Raw genomic sequence first — 24,551 nt, forward strand, 5'->3', positions numbered from 1 at the left:
CGGGGCGTCAGAAAAAACTAGCTGCAGAGCCACTTCTAACGCGAGGAAAAAGCAACTGTAAAAACGTGCTTTCAGTAGCTTTTTCCATTTGCGTTATTGCACGTTTGGCCACGTCGCTTTTGGCAGCGGTTTTTCTGCCTCCATTCAAAATCAATGGTTCACTATGGGAGCCTATTGATTTGAATGGAAGGCGCATTGCAAGTCGGAAAATGGGAAAAAAAACAGCGTGGGGTTCCCCCAGGTTCCAAACCAGTGCCTTGAGTCTGGTGTGGATTTAGAGGGGAGCCCCACACCAGAAAAAAACTGCGTGGGGTTCCCCCCAAATCCATACCAGACCCTTATCCGAGCATGCAGCCCGGTAGGGCAGGAAGGGGTAGGGAATGAGCGAGCAGCCCCACCCTCCCTAGACCATACCAGGCCACATGGTGTTGGTGCTTTGGGGCAGGGGGAGCTCTGCACCCCCCTCCCCAAAGCACCTTGCCCCGATGTTGATGAGAACAAGGGCCTTATTCCCACAGTCCTGGCGGGTGGTTGTGGGGGTCTGTGGGCAGGGGGATTATCGGTATCTGGAAGCCCCCTTTAACAAGGGGGGCCCCAGATCCCGGACCCCCCTCCCTATATGAATGGGTAGGGGTACATTGTACCCCTACCCATTCACCCCATAAAAGGCAGTGTATGTAAATAACGACAGGAGACGTTTTGAAAAGTTTATTAAAAATCTTCATCCGGTCTTCTCCGCGCTGGTCTTCTCCCCTCCGCTCTTCCAGTCTTCTGCTCTTCTTCTTTTTCTGGTCCTCCTCCGACGATGTCATCGGGAGACCCCCGCCCCTTGATGTCACATATGTCATCTGTGACATCAAGGGGCGGGGTCTCCCGATGACATCACCGGGATGCCACGCCCACAATGGCTATATAACAAGCTGCAGAGACCAGAGGGCGGCATAATCACCGGAGACATCGTCAGAGGAGGACCGGAGAAAGAAGAAGACCAGAAGAGCGGAGGGGAGAAGACCGGATGAAGATTTTTAATAAACTTTTCAAAACGTCTCCTGTCCCACCGGCCATGGTTGTGGGGATGAGGCCCTTGTTCTCATCAACATGGGGGCAAGGTGCTTTGGGGTGGGGGGGTGCAGAGCTCCCCCTGCCCCAAAGCACCAACACCCCCCCATGTTGAGGGCATGTGGCCTGGTATGGTCCGGGGGGGTGAGGCCGCTCGCTCGTCCCCCTTCCTTCCCTACCGGGCTGCATGCTCGGATAAGGGTCTGGTATGGATTTAGGGGGAACCCCACGCTGTTTTTTTTCCAATTTTGGCGTGGAGATCCCCCTCAAGATTCTCAGAGCGCAAGTCGCACCGCAAGTCGGATCATCCTGATCTGACTTGCGATGCGCCTTCCATTCAAATCAATAGGCTCCCATAGGTAACTATTGATTTGAACATAAAAAAAACTTGGCTTAACGCTGTATAAGCAACGTTATTCAGCCTTTAGCAGCGTCAGGCGTTTTTGCAGCTGTAACGCTGGTCCTCAGAACGCGCAGGCCGTGGGTTTTTTTTTGCAGCTTAAAAACGCCTAGGCCACTTACAGCTCAAAACCGTCTGTGTGTGCATGAGGCCATAGAATAACATGGAGGGGCGTTTTTAAGCTGCAAAAAAAAAAACGCCTGACGCTACTTACAGCGGCTGTAAAAACGCCCTGTGTGCATGAGGCCTTAATATTAGGACACTTACCTGTCCTGGAGTCCAGCAATGTTGGGTGCTGCCGTCGCCATTGCCGGTAAGGGAACCTGGCAGTGAAGCCTTGTGGCTTCACAGCCGGGTCCCTACTGCGCATGCGCAAAGAGCACTGCGCATTTCTATTGGCTCGGCGGCGGGGGAAGGAGGAGGGGCCGAACTTCCGGGACGGACGTCCGTGGTGTCCCGGAAGAGGGGAAGGGGTACCTGTCAAAAACGGGTACCCGTTCCCCCCTCCCCCCTGAAAGGTGTCATTTTTGGGTGGAACTCCACTTTAATTAAACATGCTGAAGTTAGGGTCCTTTCACACAGGCTTTCCGATCAAGTGCGCTTGTCAGTTTTTCAGGCGGACCTGATTGGATGCTCCATGCATCCCTATGGAGCAGCGGATGTCAGCAGTGACACGTCCGCTGACACCCGCTGCTATCCGATTCTGTACATGAAATCCATACAGATGGAAACCCTATTTTTCATTCATCTGGAGGATCGGATGAAAATGGACAGATGATCTGTTTTCATCCGATCTCCCATAGAGGAGAGCAGGGATCTGATACCTCTGTCTCTGCACATTGAGCTGAGATGGACCGGTCATCCGCCTGATTAGTGGGGGGGGGGGAAATCGGCGGATCGATCCCCGCTGAGCAAAACAGAGTCCACCAGGTGGAAAGCTCATATGAAAGGACCCTTACAAGCCAATTGGCTACCATGCACAGCTGCACCAGATTATGGTCTCTCCAGTTTTAGTAAATCAACCTCTCTGTTACAAAGTAATGCCCACCTGTAAAAGAAGTGTGTATGGACTTACCTCTCCATGCAAAGAAAAGCCGCCATATTTCCGCGTTTCGGCTGCTGCGAGTATATGATAGCTGGGTGAGTCCAATGCTTACTCCCCCCTGTCTGGTCGCTGTGGTCTCTCCTGTTACTGCAAGACATATAAGCCGGAAGGAGGTACCACAATGGCAGGCGGGGGGATGCAAGTTTTGACAATTGTGGAACACTTGCAGCAGCTAGGGAGGAAGACGTGGAGGCTTTACCCTCCACATGCTGCAGGTACAGACATGCAGATATAATACATACATACACATTTATTTTACACGTGGGCTTTATGTGGTAAAGGTGGCACTGTCAGTCTCCACCCTGCCAACCCCTCACTGATATCCTCCAGCACCTGTCCACAACACCTCTATACAGTCTATGTACCGCCCCATACACGTGTTCCCCCATACACACCCCGCTCACCCGCACCTCCGCTCACTGCTCCCGCTCCTCACACAAGTCACCTGACCTGCAGCCGACGCAGCCAATAACTGTGCACAGCGCTATCCTCTACCCTATCGGCAACACAATTACTTCCACCCAATCAAAAGACAAGAAGACGCTCCTCTCCGCCTATCAGGTTGGCGGCCGTCTACTAAGCGTTATCCCATTGGATGATAGTGGAGATCCCCTGCGTGTCCCTATTTACACCTAGTGTTATGTAATGTATGTAGAGAGGTACAGCTTGTGTCACTGATAGGCTGCACGCTGTCTCACTCCTGATGTTGGAGAAGGAGTGGTGATAAATGGAGACGCCCATGAGGATCCTCTCACCCCCTCTCATTGGGAGGATCTGTGATTGGCCGTATTGTAGCAGATCCAAGAAATGTCCCATGGATTGTACCAAAGATGGAATTTTCAGGCGTAGACTTGCAGGAAAACAAAACCTTTTTATTCGCTAGTGAAGTGAGCGTATCCCGGCTCACGCTCGCTGCTAAGGTACGGAAATAGGCGTACATCACATATATATCGGAAGATTCCTCACAAATATATATACTTCCTTTATCCAAGACATAGCGCACACAATATATGTCCCTGCAGCCATTTCTATTCCAGGTCAGGTGATATTTGCGGTATTTCTCCTGTCTGTGTTCCTGTCAGTGCCTTGCTTAACCACTTCTGGACCGGAAGGTGACCAGGCCTTTTTTTGCGATTCGGCACTGTGTTACTTTAACGGACAATTGCGCGGTCGTGCGACGCTGTACCCAAATACAATTGATGTCCTTCTTTTCCCCACAAATAGCGCTTTCTTTTGGTGGTATTTGATGAACTCTGTGTTTTTTATTTTTTTTTAAAGAAAAAAATAGCGACAATTCAGAAAAAAAAAAAAAAAACAATATTTTCACTTTCTGCTATATAACAGTCCCAAAAAAAATCAAAATCTAATTGTTTCATCCTTTTAGGCAAATTTGTATTCTGCCACATATTTTTGGTAAAGAAAAAAAAGAAACCCAATAAGTGTATAGTGATTGGTTTGCGCAAAAGATATCGTGTCTAGGGGAAAGATTTATGTCATTTTTATTTATTTATTTATTTTTACCAGTAATGGCGGCGATCAGCGATTTTTAGCGGGACTGCGACATTGCGGCGGACAGATTGGACCCCTAACTGACTTTTTTGACACTTTTAGGGGAACCAGTGACATTACTCCAGTAATCAGTGCTAAAAATATGCACTTCTACTGTAATAATGACACTGGCAGGGAAGGGGTTAACCCAGGGGCAATCAAAGGGTGAGCCTAGGGGGTGTTTTCTAACTGTGCGGGGGATGGGCTTGTGAAATCAACACAGAGCTCCTGTGTTCCTAAATAGGAGGTGCACATGAGCTCTGTTTTGATAGCTGAGAGAACAAAGGTCTGCTGTGTTTACAACAACAGACCGCCGTTCTCTCTTCACAGGGAGCGATCGCGGGTGCCCGGCGGCTGCCGGCCCTGTCAGTTGGCTTCCCCGCTGGCGAGTGGGTGCGCACGTGCGCCCTCAGGATCGCTCCCACAAACCGCCGTACAGGTATGGCAGTTCACGGGAACCTGGCGACCTGCCGCCGTTATACGGCGGCTGGTCGGCAAGTGGTTAAGAGGAAGCCAAGCAGAGGAGGGAAAGTGAGGGGGCTGAATGTACGTAGCTATGCCACTTCTGCTCTTGTAGTTCTACAAGCTTCACACCTGTCAGAAACAAACTTGTCAGAATCAGTCATCCTGTTTTACTAACCATCCGCCATTTTAGAAGGCTTTTCAGCTGATGCCACAGGATGATGTCAGAGCTCGGGGGGGGGGGGGGGGGAGGCAGCAAGTATTAGGCCGGGGATAGGGAATTGGTCAGTGTAAACCACAATATTATATATTCTATACTGCTCCACTCTGTATACTGTGCTGTAAGTTATATAATTTACTATGTATACTGTGCTGTACGTTATATACTCTACTCTGTATACTGTGCTGTACATTATATACTCTACTCTCTATACTGTGCTGTACGTTATATACTGTACTATGTATACTGTTCTGTACGTTATATACTCTACTCTCTATACTGTGCGGTACGTTATATACTCTACCCTGTATACTGTGCTGTACGTTATATACTGTACTATGTATACTGTGCTGTACATTATATACTCTACTCTCTATACTGTGCGGTATGTTATATACTCTACCCTGTATACTGTGCTGTACGTTATATACTCCACACCGCTGAACTCTGTATACTTTGCTGTATGTTATATACTTTACTCTGTATATTGTGCGGTACGTTAAATACTCTCCTCTGTATACTGTGTGGTACATTATATACTCTACTCTGTATACTGTGGGGTATGTTATATACTCCACACCGCTCCACTCTGTATACTGTGCTGTACGTTATACACTCTTCTCTGTATACTGTGCTGCACATTAAACAGGTGCATCTCATAAAATTTGAATATCATCAAAAAGTTTTTTTATTTCAGTAATTCAATTCAAAAAGTGAAACTCATATATTTTATATAGATGCGTTACAAAGAGTGATATTTTCAAGCATTTCTTTCTTTTAATTTTGATGATTATGGCTCACAGCCAGTGAAAACCCAAAATTCAGTATCTCAGAAAATTCGAATATTACATGGGACCAATAAAAAAAAAAAAAGATTTTTTAAACAGAAATGTTGGCTTACTGAGAAGTCTGTCCATGTACAGTATAGTATGCACTCAGTACTTGGTTGAGGCTCCTTTTGCATGAATTACTGCATCAATGCAGTGTGGTATGGAGGCGATCAGCCTGTGGCACTGTTGAAGTGTTATGGAAGCCCAGGTTGCTTTGATAGCGGCCTTCAGCTCATCTGCATGGTTAGGTCTGGTGTCTCATCTTTCTCTTGACAATACCCCACAGATTCTCTATGGGGTTTAGGTCAGATGAGTTTGCTGGCCAATCAAGCTCAGTGATACCATGATCATTAAACCAGGTATTGGTACTTTTGGCAATGTGGGCAGCTGCCAAGTCCTGCTAAAAAATGAAATCAGCATCTCCATAAAGCTGGTCAGCAGAGGGAAGCATGAAGTGCTCTTGAATTTGCTGGTAGAGGGCTGCGCTGACTTTGGACTTGATAAAACACAGCGGACCAACACCAGCAGATGACATGGCTCCCCAAATCATCACTGACTATGGAAACTTTATGGACCTCATGCAACTTGGATTCTGTGCCTCTCCACTCTTCCTCCAGACTCTGGGACCTCCTCCAGACTCTGGGACCTTGATTTCCAAATGAAATGCTACATTTTCCACAGTCCTTGTTGGGAGGGAAACACTCACCATGTCACATCCATACAGACACGAATCTGATGGAGGAGTTCCTCTTCTGTGGTTTGCAGGGCATTGTTCTAGGCAGCAGGCAGACAGAGGGAGCCTGCGTCTCTCAGCCAATACAGCTTGCCGATAGAGTCAGGGGTCTGGGGCTTTAACAGACAGGCGGAGCTCCGAGGAAAGCGGAAGTCCAGGTCGGTAAACATCCCTCCCGCACATTTTCTTTTCCTTTCATAGACGAAAATTGGAATTGATTTTTGACAAAGTTTTTGTATATTGATTTAATTCGAATTTTATTTTTGTTTAGCTTTCGTCACTGAAAACCTGCACCTGCCGAAAATGATGACGAACATATTTTCCTCTACAAAATGAACACAGCCACACACCTCCGAATTTATACAGCGGCCGGAGGGTGAGTTCAATTTCCACAGCTGTGATGCTTTGCGGTGCAGCAATTTTAACTCAGCATGTGGAGTATGTCAGGCAGCACCGCCCGTCAAACTTTTACATTGAAGTCAATGGGAACGTCCCACAACTGCATGCTAAATGTGTAGAGTAACATACAGTAAATCGCACCTAGGTGAAAAGAAAAGGTGTTAAATTGAATAAGCCGCAAACATACTATGAGTAAAGGCATGCACACAGGGTGTGCTGGGTGTGCCTGGGCACATCCTAATCAGCCTGTGCGCTGCCGATTCCCCCTACTTTCCTGGCATCCCCTGTTTCTCCCCTGCACTGCTGCCAGGCTGCTGTGATGGATGTTTCAGGGTGAATGAATGAATGGAGTTCATTCTTAACTGAATCATCGCAAAGAACACTTCCCATTCGTCACTGTCCAGTGCAGCTGAAGCTGCAAAGAAAGGGACTGGGGAAGCTCTGTCATCAGTCCCTTTTTGTTTAGGAGCTTGATATTTCCCCAAAGCCCCCCCCCCCCCCAACAGGGCTCATAAAAAAAATGTAAAAAAAAAATATAAAAAATAATATTGTAAAAAATAATTTAAAAAAATTGTAAAAAAATAATAATAAAAAGAAGAGAATAAAATAAAAACTACTGACATCGTCCATAGCCCTCCTTACACCAATCTTTGCTCTATTGACACCGTCCACTGGTCTGCTGATATACACACGTGTGTTTGTGCTTTTGGGTGCACACTCTAAATGCAATAGACTGCGCACACCAATGACTATGAGATATAATACACATGCTGCGCTAATTCCAGTACTCCAAAATCTAGGCTTAGGGGTACTCCCCCTATATTCTCCCTCTAGCAGAGGCTGACTGGCCCATGGTGCAGTGACCCAGCCCTCCTTCCACTCTCTTTCTTCCTGGCCTCCTCCTGGTCCCCATTCCAGGCTGAATCTCCGCTCCAGGTACTCTCTACTCACCAGCCGAATTTGGGTACCCAACCTGGCCAGCAGGGGGCAGTTGGGGGGAGCTGGGACAGCTTGGTCTGGGCTGCCTGGGCGAGGAGAGTATCCAGTGGGGCATGGAACCGGCCTCTACTCAGACACAGTTTACACTATCCATGCTGGGGGGGAGGCCTGCCCTCTGTCTTTGTCTTCATCCCACACTCAGTAGGTCACCAGTGGGGTCTTTTTACTTCTCTTTACCAGGACTTCTTTAGGCGTGTCTGTGGCAGAAGCAGGACAGTCTTTTTACAGGGCATCAGAGCGCCCGGGGGGCAATTGCCCCCTGGCCCAGTCCTCTCTTGCCCTCTAGGCTTAGGGTAACTCCTCCATACCCCCTTTCTCTTTACCCCGTCCCGCTGACAGTACACATATATACGGCCTTACTGGACTGGGCTTTTTTCCTTGGGGCCACATCTATGCTTATCTGTCTTTGTGCTGGGAGCGCGGCAAAGCCCCAGGTCCTGTACTAACGATCGGGAACCGGAACTCCCAGCTTTGGGTCACCTGATCGCTGCAATAGCCTCTTATTGGCTATCACTGTGATCAGTCACGGCGAATGAAGAGGAAAGATACATTGTATCTTTCTCTCTTGCAGAGAGACAAACAAACAACTGTGTGTAAAAATAAATGAATAAAAAATAAAATACGTAGATCAAGGTTTGATATAGGTCAGTGTCAGGGTTAGTGTTTGAGTCAAAGGTCAGGGTCTGTATATGTTATTTTTTAAATTAGTGTCAGTGACGGTCTGTTTTAGGTAGGATAAAAAAAAGTAAAATGCGCACTATTGTTTCTGGGCTGTACTATGGGTAATGACAACAAATAACAGTGGTATCGCTGCAATCGTCAGGAGCAAGAAAACTTATTTTGAGTTGTTCTTTGGTGGTAGGTTATGGTAGTAACAAGAAATATACAGGTACATTTAAAAAAAATGATTTGTTTTTAGTATTTTAGGCCAGTTTTCCTTTGATAAAAAAAAAAAAAAAAAAAATCATGAGATATCTATAACTATTTACCACCAAATGAAAGCCCAATTTGTCCTGAAAAATAAAACAAGGTATAATCCACCTTGATGCACAAACTAGTTGTGATGATAAGTAAGATTTTACTAACACATGTCAAAGTTGCAAAATTGTGTTTAGGTGTTAACCACTTAACCCCCCGGAGGATTTGGCTGCTAAAAGACCAGGGGTTTTTTTGCGATTTTTTACTGCGTGACTTTAACGGACAATTGCGCGGTCGTGCGACGCTGTACCTAAACGAATTTGACGTCCTTTTTTTCCCACAAACAGAGCTTTCTTTTGGTGGTATTTGATCACCTGTGCGATTTTTTGATCACGCGCTATAAACAAAAAAAGAGCGTAAATTTTGCAAAAATAACAATATTTTTCACATTTTTTTATATGAAATTCCCCAAAAAAAAAAGTAAAAATCAAAATTTTTTAACATTTTTCGGCCAATTTGTTTTATGCTACCTATGTTTGGTAAAAAAAATCGCAAAAAGCGTATTTTGATTGGTTTGCGCAAAAGTTATCGCGTTTACTAACAAAGAGAAAGATTTTTGTCATTTTTGGTGTTTTTTTTTTTAACGCGTAATGGCGGCGATCTGCGATTTTTTTTTCGGTACTGCGACATTGCGGCGGACAGATCGGACCCTTGACTGACATTTTTGACACTTTTGGGGTTACCAGTGACATTACTGCAGTAATCAGTGCTATACATATGCACTGTTACTGCAAAAATGACACTGGCAGGGAAGGGGTTAACTTTATTGGACAGGGAGGGGTTAAGTGTGTCCTAGGGGCGTGCTTTCTACTGTGTAGGGACATTGCTATTGGTGTAAAAGCAAAGATCAACCGTTCTACATAGTAGAACGGTCAGATCTTTACTTTTACACAGGGAGAACTGACAGGCAGCTTGTTTACACAAGCTGCTCTGTCTTTCTCCCTTCACAGGAGCGATCGCAGTGTGACTGGCGGACATCGAGTCCGCCGGTCACACGCACTGACTTGCCTGTGAACGAGCCGCGGCGGGCGCGCGCCTCGGCGGGCGCGCGCCCGCTCGCTATAGGCTCGCAAGTCAGTGACAGGCGAGTGACGTACCGATACGTCACTCTGCCTGGCCGGGGCTGACCGCCGCAGTATATAGTCGTGCGGCGGTCGGCAACCGGTTAAGATTTGTTTCACCCTTAGGCGTGAAGGGGTTAATATCTTAAATTGAGCGATCTCGGTATTAGGGATCGATACTTTTCACGATATATCGGAAACGGCCCCGAAGGTTACCATTATTGCCGATATTTCGGAAAGTGCATGTACTGGAGTGATGCTTGCAGCTAGAGGCATCACCTCGGTACCAGCGTCCATAACCGACAGTCGGCTGTCTTGCAATGACAACCGATGCAGCTGAGAAGGCTTGCCCAGCTCTCCCGTCCCATCGGGAGACCGGGGCAACCAGCCTGCACGGCCGCCGAAGATCCGATCAAAGCTGCATTCGGCTCTGATCTGGTCTCCATGCAAAAACCCGGAAGCGATGTCATGAGTGACATTACTTCCGGGTACTGGCGCCAGATTCAAAAAAATGACAGGATTCAAAACAGCGAAACTTGGCGTTTTGAATGCTTTTAAGTGCAGAGTCCCTCCACAAAAGTACCTGTCAAAAAAAAACATTTTAAATGTACAAAAATATCGTCCAAGACCGATATGCATTGGCCAAAATATCTGTATCGGTATAGGCAACGAAAAACCGATATCGGTCGATCACTACTCACTACGTCCTTACCTCTCAACACATACTGTAACCCATTCACTTACACTATTGTGTATACAATGCAAAGATTTTGGGTAGAGATTCCTAACTATATTATCCATTCCATGGTCTATCTATACTCCCATAAGGCTCCTTTCACACGGTCCGCATTCCATTGCGGACCGTGCTCTGCTCAGCGGGGATCCATCCCCGCTGAGCCGGCGGATGACAGCTCCATCTCCGCACTGTGTGCGGAGAGGGAGGTGTCAGAGCCCCGCTGCTCTATTTGGGGAATCAGATGAGAGCGGACCGCCTGTCCGCTCTCATCCGATCCGATCCCCTGGATGGATGGAAAATAGGGTTTCCATCCATCCGGATTTCACGGACAGGATCGGATGCGGATGGCAGTGGGTATCAGCGGACATGTCTCCGCTGACATCCGCTGCCCCATAGGGTTGCATGGGGGATCCAATCAGATCCGCCTAAAAAACTGACAGGCGGATCTGATCGGACCGCCCGTGTGAAAGGACCCTTAAGCCCCGTACACACAATCAGATTATCGAACGATCTGTCGTCCGCTTTTTGTTGCATGCTAGTCTGATGTGGAAAGTGAAGAGGTTATTTTCATACGAATTTTCCCGTACGACAGAATTCTACTTCAGAAGTGATGTCATGTGTTGGATTGCTTTGTATGTGTTCTTTCGTCTCTGAGCATGCCTAGTCTTGCTCTTAAGATTTTTTTCCGTCTAAAACTGTACTAATAGAACACAAATTGGACGTTGTGTTGACGCATGATAAAAATTATATAGCCTGCACATCCGGATTTTTTCGGCCGAAAAGTCGGAGTTGGCTGTCGAAAGCACCATACTAACAATCTGAAAATCGGCAGATCGGTCGTCGGACAAAATTTCCCTTCAGATTATAGAAATGTGTGACAATTTTGTGACTTTGTTGCTGAGAATTTCTTAAGAAAACTGAATTAGGAGAAAAAGAGAATGAGATTGCATGGTGTAAGCAAATATGCAATCCATTTATTTATGACTGTAACTTAAAGTGGAGTTCCACCCTAAAATTACTCTTCTGTTCATCTTCTTGTGCCAGGTCACCTTAAAAAGAAATTGATAATCACATTTTTTTTTAAAATTTTTACTTACCTTGGATTAGAAGAAAATATACTTACCTTACTTCCTCTTCCTCCCCTCGGCGGCCGCGGCCCGTCGTCACTTCCTGGCTTGCAATGATTCCTGGGAGCTGAACGTCATCGCTCCCAGGAATCAATGCGCCTGCACCGACCCCGACGTCAGTTCCGGTGTAGGCGCGTCATACCTTGCTAAACAGCTTCTGGGCATGCCCAGAAGCTGTGCAGGGATGACGCTGCATCCCCGGAAGTGACGGCAGGGCCGGCTATTGCTAAAAAAAAAAAGGTTTGCGGCCGGCCTGACATGCACACTGCACATGCGCCGCCACCGCTCGGGAAAACCTGTAAACGTTCGGCTATTTCCGGGAATAGCCGAACATGTACGGGGTTTCGAGAGCGGCGGCAGCGCATGCGCGGTGACGTGTTGGCGCCGGGCAGCGCCATTTTTGAATCCTAAGGCGCCTTTAGAAACAGGTAAGTGAGACTGCTCCACAGCCACACTACCTGCCATTATGCGGGGCTGCAGGCATACTACAGAAGATGCAGTGCTGCGGGCATGGTACATGCCCACAGCACAGCATCTCCTGTAGTATGCCCGCAGCCCCGCATTCTCTTGTACCATGCCCGCAGCCCCACATTCTCCTGCACAATGCCCACAGCCCTGTAGGGCACTGTGGCACTATAGACAGTAGAAAGCCTGGTGCGCTCATCTGCCCATTGTCTACTGCTCTGTCCTGCTCCTGCTGTCACTCAGTACACACTCACACCCCTCTGACTGCTTTCATAGTCCTATAGAATGTGGGGGCCTCTTGGAGGGTGTAATTTTTTTTTTTTGGGGGGGGGGGGGAGCGCATTTCATTCTCGGACCCAGGAAGCACAATGTCTTGGGCCAGCCCTGACGGGCACACACACATACTCAGGGCTCTGACTGTCAGGGGACAGAAGAGAGAAGTCTGACAATAGGGGAAAGTCATTCTTCTGCTCTCCTCCTGCCTGGACTCATAGTGCCAATTTAAGTAGAGGCAGCCAAGCTTGTGCAAGGTTACTACATTGTGGTTCATTGTTGTTTAAAGAGGAAGTAAACCCTCCTCGGACACTTTTACCTATAGGTAAGCCCAGGGCATTTTTTCAGCGGGAACGCGGGGGAACGCAGTTCCGGCACCTCCAGCACTGAATGTATTTTATGGCAAGGTGTTCTGGAGGGTCTATTAATGCTGCCTGATGGTGGATATTTTGTAGTTGGTGGGGATCTTTTTTCATGTGGGGGTCTATTGTTACTGGCGGCGAGGGTGTTTTATGTTGCTGGGAGGAAATCTACTGTTGAGGGAGAGGGAGCAGCTGCTGGCTGCCGAAAGGTCTATTGATGCTGGCTGCTGGGAGCTCTGTTGCTGCTGCTGGGGGTGTATTGTTGCCGGGGTGGTATTTTGTCGCAGGGGGTCCATTGTTGCTGGGGTCGGGTCTATCAAACTCCATACAAATTACTTAGTACCACAAAATGATACTTTGTTCTGTATTCTTTAAAAGGGTCGGTGCATGGAGGTGGGTAGGGGGTGGAACTAAGGGACTGTGCTCAGAGGTGGGTAGGGGCAAAAATGAAGGGTGACCCAGAAGGAAGGAGTTCCTGCACCTATTCTCTGAGAAAAAAAGCCCTGGGTAAGCCTATGATAAGGCTTACCTATAGGTACTGTAAATATCTCCTAAACATGCACCGTTTAGGAGATATTTACCTTACATGCAGCCAGTGACGTCACTGGCGCATGCGCTCTGAAGGAACGGCCGATTGTGCCGTTCCTTCAGAGCCCCGTGCCGTGACTGTCGGCTCCCACGCGCGTGCGCGGGAGCGACGTCACCGCGGCTCTGGCCAATCAGATGGCCGGATGCCGCGATCCCGGAAGACGGGCGACTGGACATGTCGCCCGTCATAGAGGTGAGTGAGCGGCACGGCGGGGGCTCGTTTTAAGGTAAGTATTGCATAATGAGCTAGTATGCGATGCATACTAGCTCATTATGTCTTTCTCTTGCAGGGTGGGGAAAAAAAACGAGTTTACAACCTCTTTAAGTGCTTGCCTCTGCTTCTGGGGTAATTTACGGTTGTGGAATCCCTTAGAAGCAGCCTGATATAATACATCAGTTGTGGTTTTCTAGCCAATTCATTCAAGAGTATTCTGTTATTATTTGTAACTTCTTCACAGAAACCTTATAGTAAAGACATTTCTGTGTTTTATCATAATGTGTGTGTTTTCATTGGTCTTTGCACTTACACTATTGCTGGGTGTGCCAGAGGGGCAGAGATTGTTCTTGGGGTTGAGAGGCTGAGTATGGAACCAATCATACTTAACCACTTCTGAACCGAAAGATTTTCCCCCTTAATGACCAGGCCATATTATGCGATTTGGCACTGCGTTATTGTAATGGACAATTGCGCAGTTGTGCGACGCTGTACCTAAATAAAATTGATGTCCTTTTTTTCCCTACAAATAGAGCTTTCTTTTGGTGGTATTTGATCACCTCTGCGATTTTTATTTTTTGTGCTATAAACAAAAAAAGAGCGACAATTCTGAAAAAAAATATATATTTTTCACATTCTGCTATATAACATTCCCAAAAAAAAAAAATTAAAATCAAAATTTTTTAACATTTTAGGCCAATTTGTTTTCTGCTACATATTTTTGGTAAAAAAAATCGCAAGTGTATTTTGAAAGAGGGAAAGATTTCTGTCATTTTTATTGTTTTTTTATTTGTTTTACTAGTAATGGCGGCGTTCTGCGATTTTTAGCGGGACTTCGACATTGCGGCGGACAGATCGGACCCCTAACTGACATTTTTGATACTTTTGGGGGGACCAGTGACATTACTACAGTAATCAGTGCTAAAAATATGCACTGTTAATGTAATAATGACACTGGCAGGGAAGGGGTTAACCCAGGGGCAATCAAAGGGTGAGCCTAGGGGGTGTTTTCTAACTGTGCAGGGGATGGGCTTGTTAAATCAACACAGAGCTCCTGTGTTCCTAAATAGGAGGTGCACAGGAGCTCTGTTTTGATAGCTGAGAGAACAAAGGTCTGTTGTGTTTAACTGACCTTTGTCGGCATTGTGTTTCTTGCCGGACCTTCAGAGCTCCTTGCCGGAAAGTGAGCTCCCGTGCGCATGCGCGGGAGTGACGTCATCGCGGCTCTGGCCACTCACAGTGCCGGAGCCGCCACCCGGAAGAGATGCAGAGGGAACATGTCAGCTGCCTCAGCTGTGTCCAGGAGACCGTGTCAGTGCTTCATAATGTGCTAGTATGCGATGCAAACTAGCACATTATGCCTTTGTCCTGCAGGGTTTGTTTTTTTTATTTGTTGGGGATACAACCGCTTTAATGGCCATGTAATCTATTTTTCATGAAATGTTTTCTTGGTGCTTGTTTATATCTGCTTTGCTCTCTGAAAAGCAATACGCATTTACCCCACTTAATACCAGGCAACTGAGCTGCAACCATGCATGTTGCAGCGTGGCCCCAGCGTGGCCCCATTCACTTGAATGGGTCATGCTTGGTGGGTGGTACACAGGGGGTATAATTCCTGCTGAGTATTGGGGCCATTGCATATGTACCCTCCCCGCTGCTGTGTCTGCAGGAAAAAGGGGGCGGTTGAGGATCAGGGAGAAATGCGGCTCAGCGTGGAGATTTACTGCCCCCCCCCCAATGGCAAGTGTGAACGAACTCTGACTGTGTTTTTCTGCCTCCTTGTAACATCCTCCTGAACCTCTCATTTTCCCCCTCTTTTCCATTTGTGTAGAAGCAGTGCACATTAGTTGTAGTCACGTACGCTGCTCTATGCACACGACAAATGGCATACTGGATAGTCCATCTCAGGAGTGAGGAGAGGGTGGCCATGCTTCTACATACATTGGGACCATAGAGGAGGAATGTAGCCACCTCCGTAACACAAAGTCAGATCACAGGAGCAAAAACTATGAAATTTGGAGGAAGCTGGGAGAAATACAAAGGACTATTTTAAGTTGAGAATACACACTGTATAAGAATAGAATAGAATAGAATAGAATAGAATAGAATAGAAAGTGTCACTTTCTGGGCTCATTTACACCACAATCCCCGCATTCACTGTGTATTTCTGCGTGTGCATTTACATGTGGTTGCTTTGTTCATACCTCCCACCTTTCTTCGATGGAAATGAGGGACACCTATTAGTAAAGTATGTAGGCATAGGACACACCCCCTGCCACACCCCCTTAATTGTATTTAAAAATAGGTTCATTCTTACCACTTCTATCCCTTTTGGAACTTTTTAAATGCAGCCAATTAGAAATTTCATGAAAGGTTTAGCACTGGGAAACAATTTTTAAAAGATAAATTGTGCATTTTATATACAACTCTATAGATCAGACCAAAATGAGGGACAAATGAGGAGGAATGAAGGACAGTCCCTCAAAATCAGGGACAGTTGGGAGCTGTGTGTTGTTTTATTGAAATTTCTTTTTATCTTTTTTTTGTACTAAGTTGCGATCACATGCATTTGAAGAGCGATTCCATGTGATGAAATGTGTTCTCAGCGCACTCCGGTGTGGATAAATGCAGCACATTGTCCTTTTTTTAAAGGCACATAAAAGCACTGCAATGGTGTTCACTAGGCTCATTGAAATACATTCATTTGTCACACTGGTGACAGGATGTGTGGTGATTTGGTGACAGGATGTATGGTGATTTAGTGACAGTATGTATGATGATTTGGTGGAGATTGACACTGGTGACAGGATGTATGGTGATTTGGTGACAGTATGTATGGTGAGTTGGCGGACAGTGACACTGGTGACAGGATGTATGGTGATTTGGAGGACAGTGACACTGGTGACAGGATGTATGGTGATTTGGTGACAGGATGTGTGGTGATTTGGCGGACAGTGACACTGGTGACAGTATGTATGGTGATTTGGTGACAGTATGTATGGTGATTTGGTGACAGGATGTATGGTGATTTGGAGGACAGTGACACTGGTGACAGGATGTATGGTGATTTGGTGACAGGATGTGTGGTGATTTGGCGGACAGTGACACTGGTGACAGGATGTATGGTGATTTGGTGACAGGATGTATGGTGATTTGGTGACAGTATGTATGGTGAGTTGGCGGACAGTGACACTGGTGACAGGATGTATGGTGATTTGGCGGACAGTGACACCGGTGACAGTATGTATGGTGATTTGGAGGACAGTGACACTGGTGACAGGATGTATGGTGATTTGGAGGACAGTGACACTGGTGACAGGATGTATGGTGATTTGGTGACAGGATGTGTGGTGATTTGGCGGACAGTGACACTGGTGACAGTATGTATGGTGATTTGGTGACAGTATGTATGGTGATTTGGTGTAGAGTGACACTGGTGACAGGATGTGTGGTGATTTGGTGACAGGATGTATGGTGATTTGGTAGACAGTGACACAGGTGACAGTATGTGTGGTGATTTGGCGGACAGTGACACTGGTGACAGTATGTATGGTGATTTGGTGACAGTATGTATGGTGATTTGGTGACAGTATGTATGGTAGATTGGTGACAGTATGTATGGTGATTTGGTGTAGAGTGACACTGGTGACAGGATGTATGGTGATTTGGAGGACAGTGACACTGGTGACAGGATGTATAGTGATTTGGAGGACAGTGACACTGGTGACAGTATGTATGGTGATTTGGTGACAGGATGTATGGTGATTTGGCAGACAGTGACACTGGTGACAGTATGTATGGTGATTTGGGGACAGTATGTGTGGTGATTTGGCGGACAGTGACACTGGTGACAGTATGTATGGTGATTTGGTGACAGGATGTATGGTGATTTGGCGGACAGTGACACTGGTGACAGTATGTATGGTAATTTGGTGACAGGATGTATGGTGATTTGGTGACAGTATGTATGGTGAGTTGGCGGACAGTGACACTGGTGACAGGATGTATGGTGATTTGGCGGACAGTGACACCGGTGACAGTATGTATGGTGATTTGGAGGACAGTGACACTGGTGACAGGATGTATGGTGATTTGGAGGACAGTGACACTGGTGACAGGATGTATGGTGATTTGGTGACAGGATGTGTGGTGATTTGGCGGACAGTGACACTGGTGACAGTATGTATGGTGATTTGGTGACAGTATGTATGGTGATTTGGTGTAGAGTGACACTGGTGACAGGATGTGTGGTGATTTGGTGACAGGATGTATGGTGATTTGGTAGACAGTGACACAGGTGACAGTATGTGTGGTGATTTGGCGGACAGTGACACTGGTGACAGTATGTATGGTGATTTGGTGACAGTATGTATGGTGATTTGGTGACAGTATGTATGGTAGATTGGTGACAGTATGTATGGTGATTTGGTGTAGAGTGACACTGGTGACAGGATGTATGGTGATTTGGCGGACAGTGACACCGGTGACAGTATGTATGGTGATTTGGAGGACAGTGACACTGGTGACAGGATGTATAGTGATTTGGAGGACAGTGACACTGGTGACAGTATGTATGGTGATTTGGTGACAGGATGTATGGTGATTTGGAGGACAGTGACACTGGTGACAGGATGTATGGTGATTTGGTGACAGTATGTATGGTGAGTTGGCGGACAGTGACACTGGTGACAGGATGTATGGTGATTTGGAGGACAGTGACACTGGTGACAGGATGTATAGTGATTTGGAGGACAGTGACACTGGTGACAGTATGTATGGTGATTTGGTGACAGGATGTATGGTGATTTGGAGGACAGTGACACTGGTGACAGGATGTATGGTGATTTGGTGACAGGATGTATGGTGATTTGGTGACAGTATGTATGGTGAGTTGGCGGACAGTGACACTGGTGACAGGATGTATGGTGATTTGGCGGACAGTGACACCGGAGACAGTATGTATGGTGATTTGGAGGACAGTGACACTGGTGACAGGATGTATGGTGATTTGGAGGACAGTGACACTGGTGACAGGATGTATGGTGATTTGGTGACAGGATGTGTGGTGATTTGGCGGACAGTGACACTGGTGACAGTATGTATGGTGATTTGGTGACAGTATGTATGGTGATTTGGTGTAGAGTGACACTGGTGACAGGATGTGTGGTGATTTGGTGACAGGATGTATGGTGATTTGGTAGACAGTGACACAGGTGACAGTATGTGTGGTGATTTGGCGGACAGTGACACTGGTGACAGTATGTATGGTGATTTGGTGACAGTATGTATGGTAGATTGGTGACAGTATGTATGGTGATTTGGTGTAGAGTGACACTGGTGACAGGATGTATGGTGATTTGGAGGACAGTGACACCGGTGACAGTATGTATGGTGATTTGGAGGACAGTGACACTGGTGACAGGATGTATAGTGATTTGGAGGACAGTGACACTGGTGACAGTATGTATGGTGATTTGGTGACAGGATGTATGGTGATTTGGGGACAGGATGTATGGTGATTTGGCAGACAGTGACACTGGTGACAGTATGTATTGTGATTTGGGGACAGTATGTGTGGTGATTTGGCGGACAGTGACACTGGTGACAGTATGTATGGTGATTTGGTGACAGTATGTATGGTGATTTGGGGACAGGATGTATGGTGATTTGGCAGACAGTGACACTGGTGACAGTATGTATGGTGATTTGGGGACAGTGACACTGGTGACAGTCTGTATGGTGATTTGGTGACAGGATGTATGGTGATTTGGTGTAGAGTGACAGTATGTGTGGTGATTTGGCGGACAGTGACACTGGTGACAGGATGTATGGTGATTTGGTGACAGTATGTATGGTGATTTGGGGACAGTATGTACGGTGATTTGGCGGACAGTGACACTACATCCTGGATGACAGGTGCTCCTCCTGTGCAGTTTCCAGGTGCTTTTCCTGCAGATGATGACTGTGCTGCAGATTGGGGTGTGGTTGGTAAGAGTAATCTACCAGGAAGAGAATTTGTGTTATCTACTCTCTGCATCATCATCGCTGCAGCACACACCCAACGCCTGCAGGGGTATCCCCGCTCTACACTATCCGCTACTATACATGCAGTAAAAAATGGTTGTGTCTGCTGCTCCGGAGCCATGTTGTTGAAGCGATATTATTTATTTTCAATACATTAAAACCTCCACAAACATGGCCGCTCGCTGAAGAATTTTTCGACGTATTTTTCGTAAACTTTAGCCTCTAGCCGTCCTCCTGCTTTAGTAAAATGGGCGTTCTTCCGCGCCTTGGGCGGGATCAGAAGTGCCAATTCCTCCGTTTGATTAGTGGAGAAGGGACTGGGGGGAGTGGTCTTCGCTGACAGCCCAGAGGCTCTACCCGTATGAGTCAGTCGTCCCGCAGCCGCCGCCTTATCCGGAGAGAAGGAGGAGGAGGCAGAGGAGAGGATTCCCGGAACCGAAGAGCGCATCCCCGGGGTGAGTGCGGCTTCCAGCCTGGGCTCCGAGTATGGAGGGGTTCTCTGATTGGCGGGGATCGCTGGCTGACCGGGCAGTCTTCTAGTGATCAGACTGAGATGTCACAGTGGGGAGGGGGCTGTTCTATTAGAAGTGTGATTGGATCGTCCTGTGTATGGACGGTACTGGCAGTGTGATTCATGTGTGTGCGATCCTGGATCCTCATACACTGCAGATCTGTCCAATCCCTGCACAGTGACCAATCCCCATCATCTCCCCATGTGTAGGGTGACCCCATCCCCCATCTGATTGTATGAGGATGTGGTATTGTCTGTCTGGTGTCCACACACATCACATACAGGCAATGTACCCGGATGGAGAACAATGTCACATGAAAGAAACTTTTCAATCTGATCCTCTCCAGGAATCTGGAGCTCTGCACCATACACTGTGTGTGTATTGTGATTGGATGATTTCCTTTACATACACCCTGTGTGTATTGTGATTGGATGATTTCCTTTACATACACCCTGTGTGTATTGTGATTGGATGATTTCCTTTACATACACCCTGTGTGTATTGTGATTGGATGATCTCCTTTACATACACCCTGTGTGTATTGTGATTGGATGATCTCCTTTACATACACCCTGTGTGTATTGTGATTGGATGATCTCCTTTACATACACCCTGTGTGTATTGTGATTGGATGATCTCCTTTACATACACCCTGTGTGTATTGTGATTGGATGATCTCCTTTACATACACCCTGTGTGTATTGTGATTGGATGATCTCCTTTACATACACCCTGTGTGTATTGTGATTGGATGATCTCCTTTACATACACCCCAATTACAGAGGACAGAACTGAACAATGCTACCCAATCAGACACGTCCCCTCTCACTGCATCTAAAGGAGATTGTACAATCCGATTGGATGATGTACGGTCACTTTTAAGTAGTTCTTAAGTCAAAACTTTTATTTGATTTCTGCATTAAAGTGTTTGTAAACCTCAGACATGAAATCTGAACAAAGCCTATCCCTCTATAGTGTGTACTTGTCTCTATCCAGAGCACTAAAGTTTCACTTCTGTCTGCTGCTTTCTTCCTCTGCTATCAGTATGAATCACTTCTAAGGAGTTTTCCTGACACCAAGAGAAAAATGGTGACAGGGGAGAGATCTCCAGCAGATTGCCAGCCTCCGCTCTTTTCCTGTGTGCTGTGTGATTGGGGGGTGTGTCCCTTCCCTCCAATCAGCTCTCAGAGCTCTCCTCACTGAGCTCTGCAGAGTGTGACATCAACTCTCCACCTCCTCATTCTGACAGCTCACACATGCTTTATAAATGTAGTACTTTGAACAAATGCAGAGAAGATTGTAGATAAAGAGGTACAACTTATGTAGGAGGATTTGTTTCCTCTCTGTGTATTATCTGAGGCCAGTCCCTTTACTGAGTATATGTGAGGGTTTACACCCATTTTAAAGCGGAGATGCACTCAAAAGGGGAAGCTCTGCTTGTTTGCACCCTCCCCTCCTCCACTGCCACATTTGGCACTTTTTGGGGGATGGGGTATCTGGTTTTGAAGGTACACGCTCCCACTTCCAGCTCAGTTTGCCGTGGCGAAACTGAGCCGACGGTTCGGCCCCCCCCCCCCTGCATTCTCCTGGGACACATCACAGGTTCCAGGAGACTACGGGACCATTCACAAGGTGCAGTGCGACTCACGCATGTGTAGTAGGAATCCGGCTGTGCGACTCACGCATGTGTAGTAGGAATCCGGCTGTGCGACTCACGCATGTGTAGTAGGAATCCGGCTGTGCGACTCACACATGTGTAGTAGGAATTCGGCTGTGAAGCCAAAAGGCTTTACTTCCCGTTTCCCTTACTTCAGATGCCGGCGCCTGTACCTGAAGCCGATTGAATAACTGTTTGGGGTGAGGACAATAGTAAATCCAGGAATAGGAAAGTGTCCTTATACTAAAAGTCGCAGTTGCAGTATTTGTAGCTGCTGACTCTTATTTTGGGGCGGGGGAGGGGAGCCTGGAGCTTTAAGATAAAAAGAACACTACACTACCGAATTTACTCACCCCCACACCCCTAAACACTTCCCTGTTTCCAGCACCTCTCTCTCCATTTCCTCTTCTCACCTGAGACACTGGGGTCAGTGGAAGCCATAGGCTCCTGCTGCTGTCAGTCAGACTCCTGTGAGGATATAGCAAGGGGCGGGGCTTAGCAGCACTGTGTGTGTCTATGGATGCACACAGCCCAGCTCAGAGTGCACATGCATGGGGCCTCCATAGCAAAGGCTTGCTGAGGGGGCACCTGGAGGAGCAGAGGGGCACCCAGAAGAGGAGATAAAGGCCCAATCTGTGCAACATCATTCCACATTATAGCTTTTTTTTATTTTAACCACTTAACGTCTAGCCACATAGACCTACGTCGGCTGACTTTGCCTGGTTGTACCGGGGTGATGCCTCTAGCTAGATGGCATCACCCCGGTACCGTTTTTTTAGAGCTGGCAGTCGGCTTTCCGGCGGTAACGAACGATGCGGTTCGGGAGCCATTCGATAGTTACCCCAGCGAGCGGGAGAGGACGTTCCCCCCCCAACCCCCCCCCCCCCTTCCGCAGCTTTGCCTGGGTCTCCCGACCCGGACGTGCCGGCTGGGTGGAGTCCGGATCAAAGCCGGAAGCGGCCGGCTTCGATCAGGTCTCCAATGACGTAACCCGGAGGCGGCGTCCATGACGTCACGTCCGGGTTACTCGGCTGCTAAAGGCGGCAAATTCAAAAGTGACTATATTCAAAAATGCAGTTTTCGGCGTTTTGAATACAGGGAAGTGTAGTGGAGGGGTGTGGAGTCTTTTAGACCCTCGATCCCTCCATAAAGAGTACCTGTCACTGCATATTGGTGTCACAAGGGATGTTTACATTGCTTGTGACAGCAATAAAAGTGATCAGATTTTTTTTTTTAAAAACCTGTGTTAAAACTTAAAAAAAAATAAATAGGAAAAAAAAAAAAAAAATTAGGCGTCGCCGTTAGCTTGCACACGAAAGAAAACGTATATGGAAGTCGCGCCACAAATGAAATCGCTGTTCAAACCACACATGTCAGGTATCACCAGAGCATGAGCAATACGTTATTAAAAAGAGCTACACTCTAACTCTAAACTGTTAACCGTTAAAAATTTTAAAGCGTCGCCTATTGAGATTTCTATTGACCGCAGTTTGTCGCCATCCCACGGGGGGGCGCAATTTTAAACCGTAACATGTTGGGTATCTATTTACTTGGCGTGACATCATCTTTCACAATATACAAAAAACATGGGCTAACTTTACTGTTTAGTTTTTTATAAATGCAGTGAAATGTGACTTTTATTTATATAAATAAACTATTTATTTATTTGTTTTTTTTTTTTTTTTTATTTTTTTTTAGCAGAGACTCTCTAGAGAATAAAATGGCGATGATTTTCAAGCATTTGTCGCACTATATTGTGCAGCGGTCTTACAAACACAGTTTTTGGGAAAAAATACACTTTAATGAATTAAAGAAGGAAAAAATAAACAGTAAAGTTAGCCCAAGGTTTTTTTTTTTTTTTTTTTTTTTTTTTTGTATAATGTGAACGATGATGTTACGCCGAGAATTGTAATCTATCTAAGCAAAAAAATTGTGATTCTCGTTTTATCCAGAACCGTGCAGCTCTAGTATGTATTTAGCGTGTGGGAGGAAACCCATGCAAACTCAAGGCAGATGGTGTCTGGTGTAAGATATAAACCAAGGATCTCAGTTCTACAAGGCAGAAGTGCTAACCATTGCGCTGCTGTGCTGCCAGGTCAGTTTTTTTTTTTTTGCGATCCGTCTGCTGGAGTCCTCTATGGCCAGCTTCTAAAGCCTTTGTTTTTTTTTAAGTTATTTTACAGGAGCGGCCTCATGCATTCATCTATGTATGCAGGTCTCTTTGGATCCAGCACCAGGTTTCCTCTCTGAAGCACAGCCAGTGGTACTTCTGAGTTTTTTTATCCAGAGCATTGTTGCTGTGCCCAATCAGATGACTGCTCTTCTCATTAATGCTTATTAGCAGAGTTTGACTGTTCGTCACCCAGCTTTAAAGCGGTAGTATCCCGCTTTTTTTTTCACTTTTAACTACAGGTAAGCCTATAATAAGGCATACCTGTAGGTACAATTAATATGATATTTGCAGTGCATGCAGCTGCTCACGCGCTCTGAAGGTCCGGTGGACCTTCAGCTTCCCTTGCCGGGAGCTTGCCGGAAAATGAAGCATGCGTGGGAGTGACGTCATCACGGCTCCGGCCAATCACAGCACTGGAGCCGCCGAACCCAGAAGAGACGCCGTGGGATCATGTCAGCGCCCGCAGCGGTGTCCAGGGGTCTGTGTCAGGGCTTCGTTCTAAGGTAAGTAATTCATAATGAGCTAGTATGCGATGCATACTAGCTCATTATGCCCTTGTCTTGCAGGGTTTTTTTTCTTTTTTTTTTTTTTTTTTTTTAATTTTAGGTTTACAACCGCTTTAAGTC

The 24,551-nt window shown here is 46.6% G+C and overlaps 2 protein-coding genes across 2 annotated transcripts in view; both read right to left on the bottom strand.

Moving 5' to 3' along the window:
• LOC309559344 (adenosine deaminase domain-containing protein 1-like) overlaps positions 1 to 3,007 on the bottom strand; it is a 109,197-nt gene extending 106,190 nt beyond the window's left edge. Inside the window, exon 1 of the mRNA XM_082262578.1 lies at positions 2,969 to 3,007. The gene's annotated coding sequence lies outside the window, so the exon portion shown is untranslated. The remainder of the gene's footprint in view (positions 1 to 2,968) is intronic.
• The window catches only part of LOC309559345 (cytochrome c oxidase subunit 7A2, mitochondrial-like), a 361,900-nt gene that overhangs the window by 187,581 nt on the left and 149,768 nt on the right, over positions 1 to 24,551 (bottom strand). The window lies entirely within an intron of this gene.

This window comes from Pelophylax lessonae (genome assembly GCF_965119305.1).
Source record: "Pelophylax lessonae genome assembly, chromosome: 7".
In the NCBI taxonomy this organism is placed as follows: domain Eukaryota; kingdom Metazoa; phylum Chordata; class Amphibia; order Anura; family Ranidae; genus Pelophylax; species Pelophylax lessonae.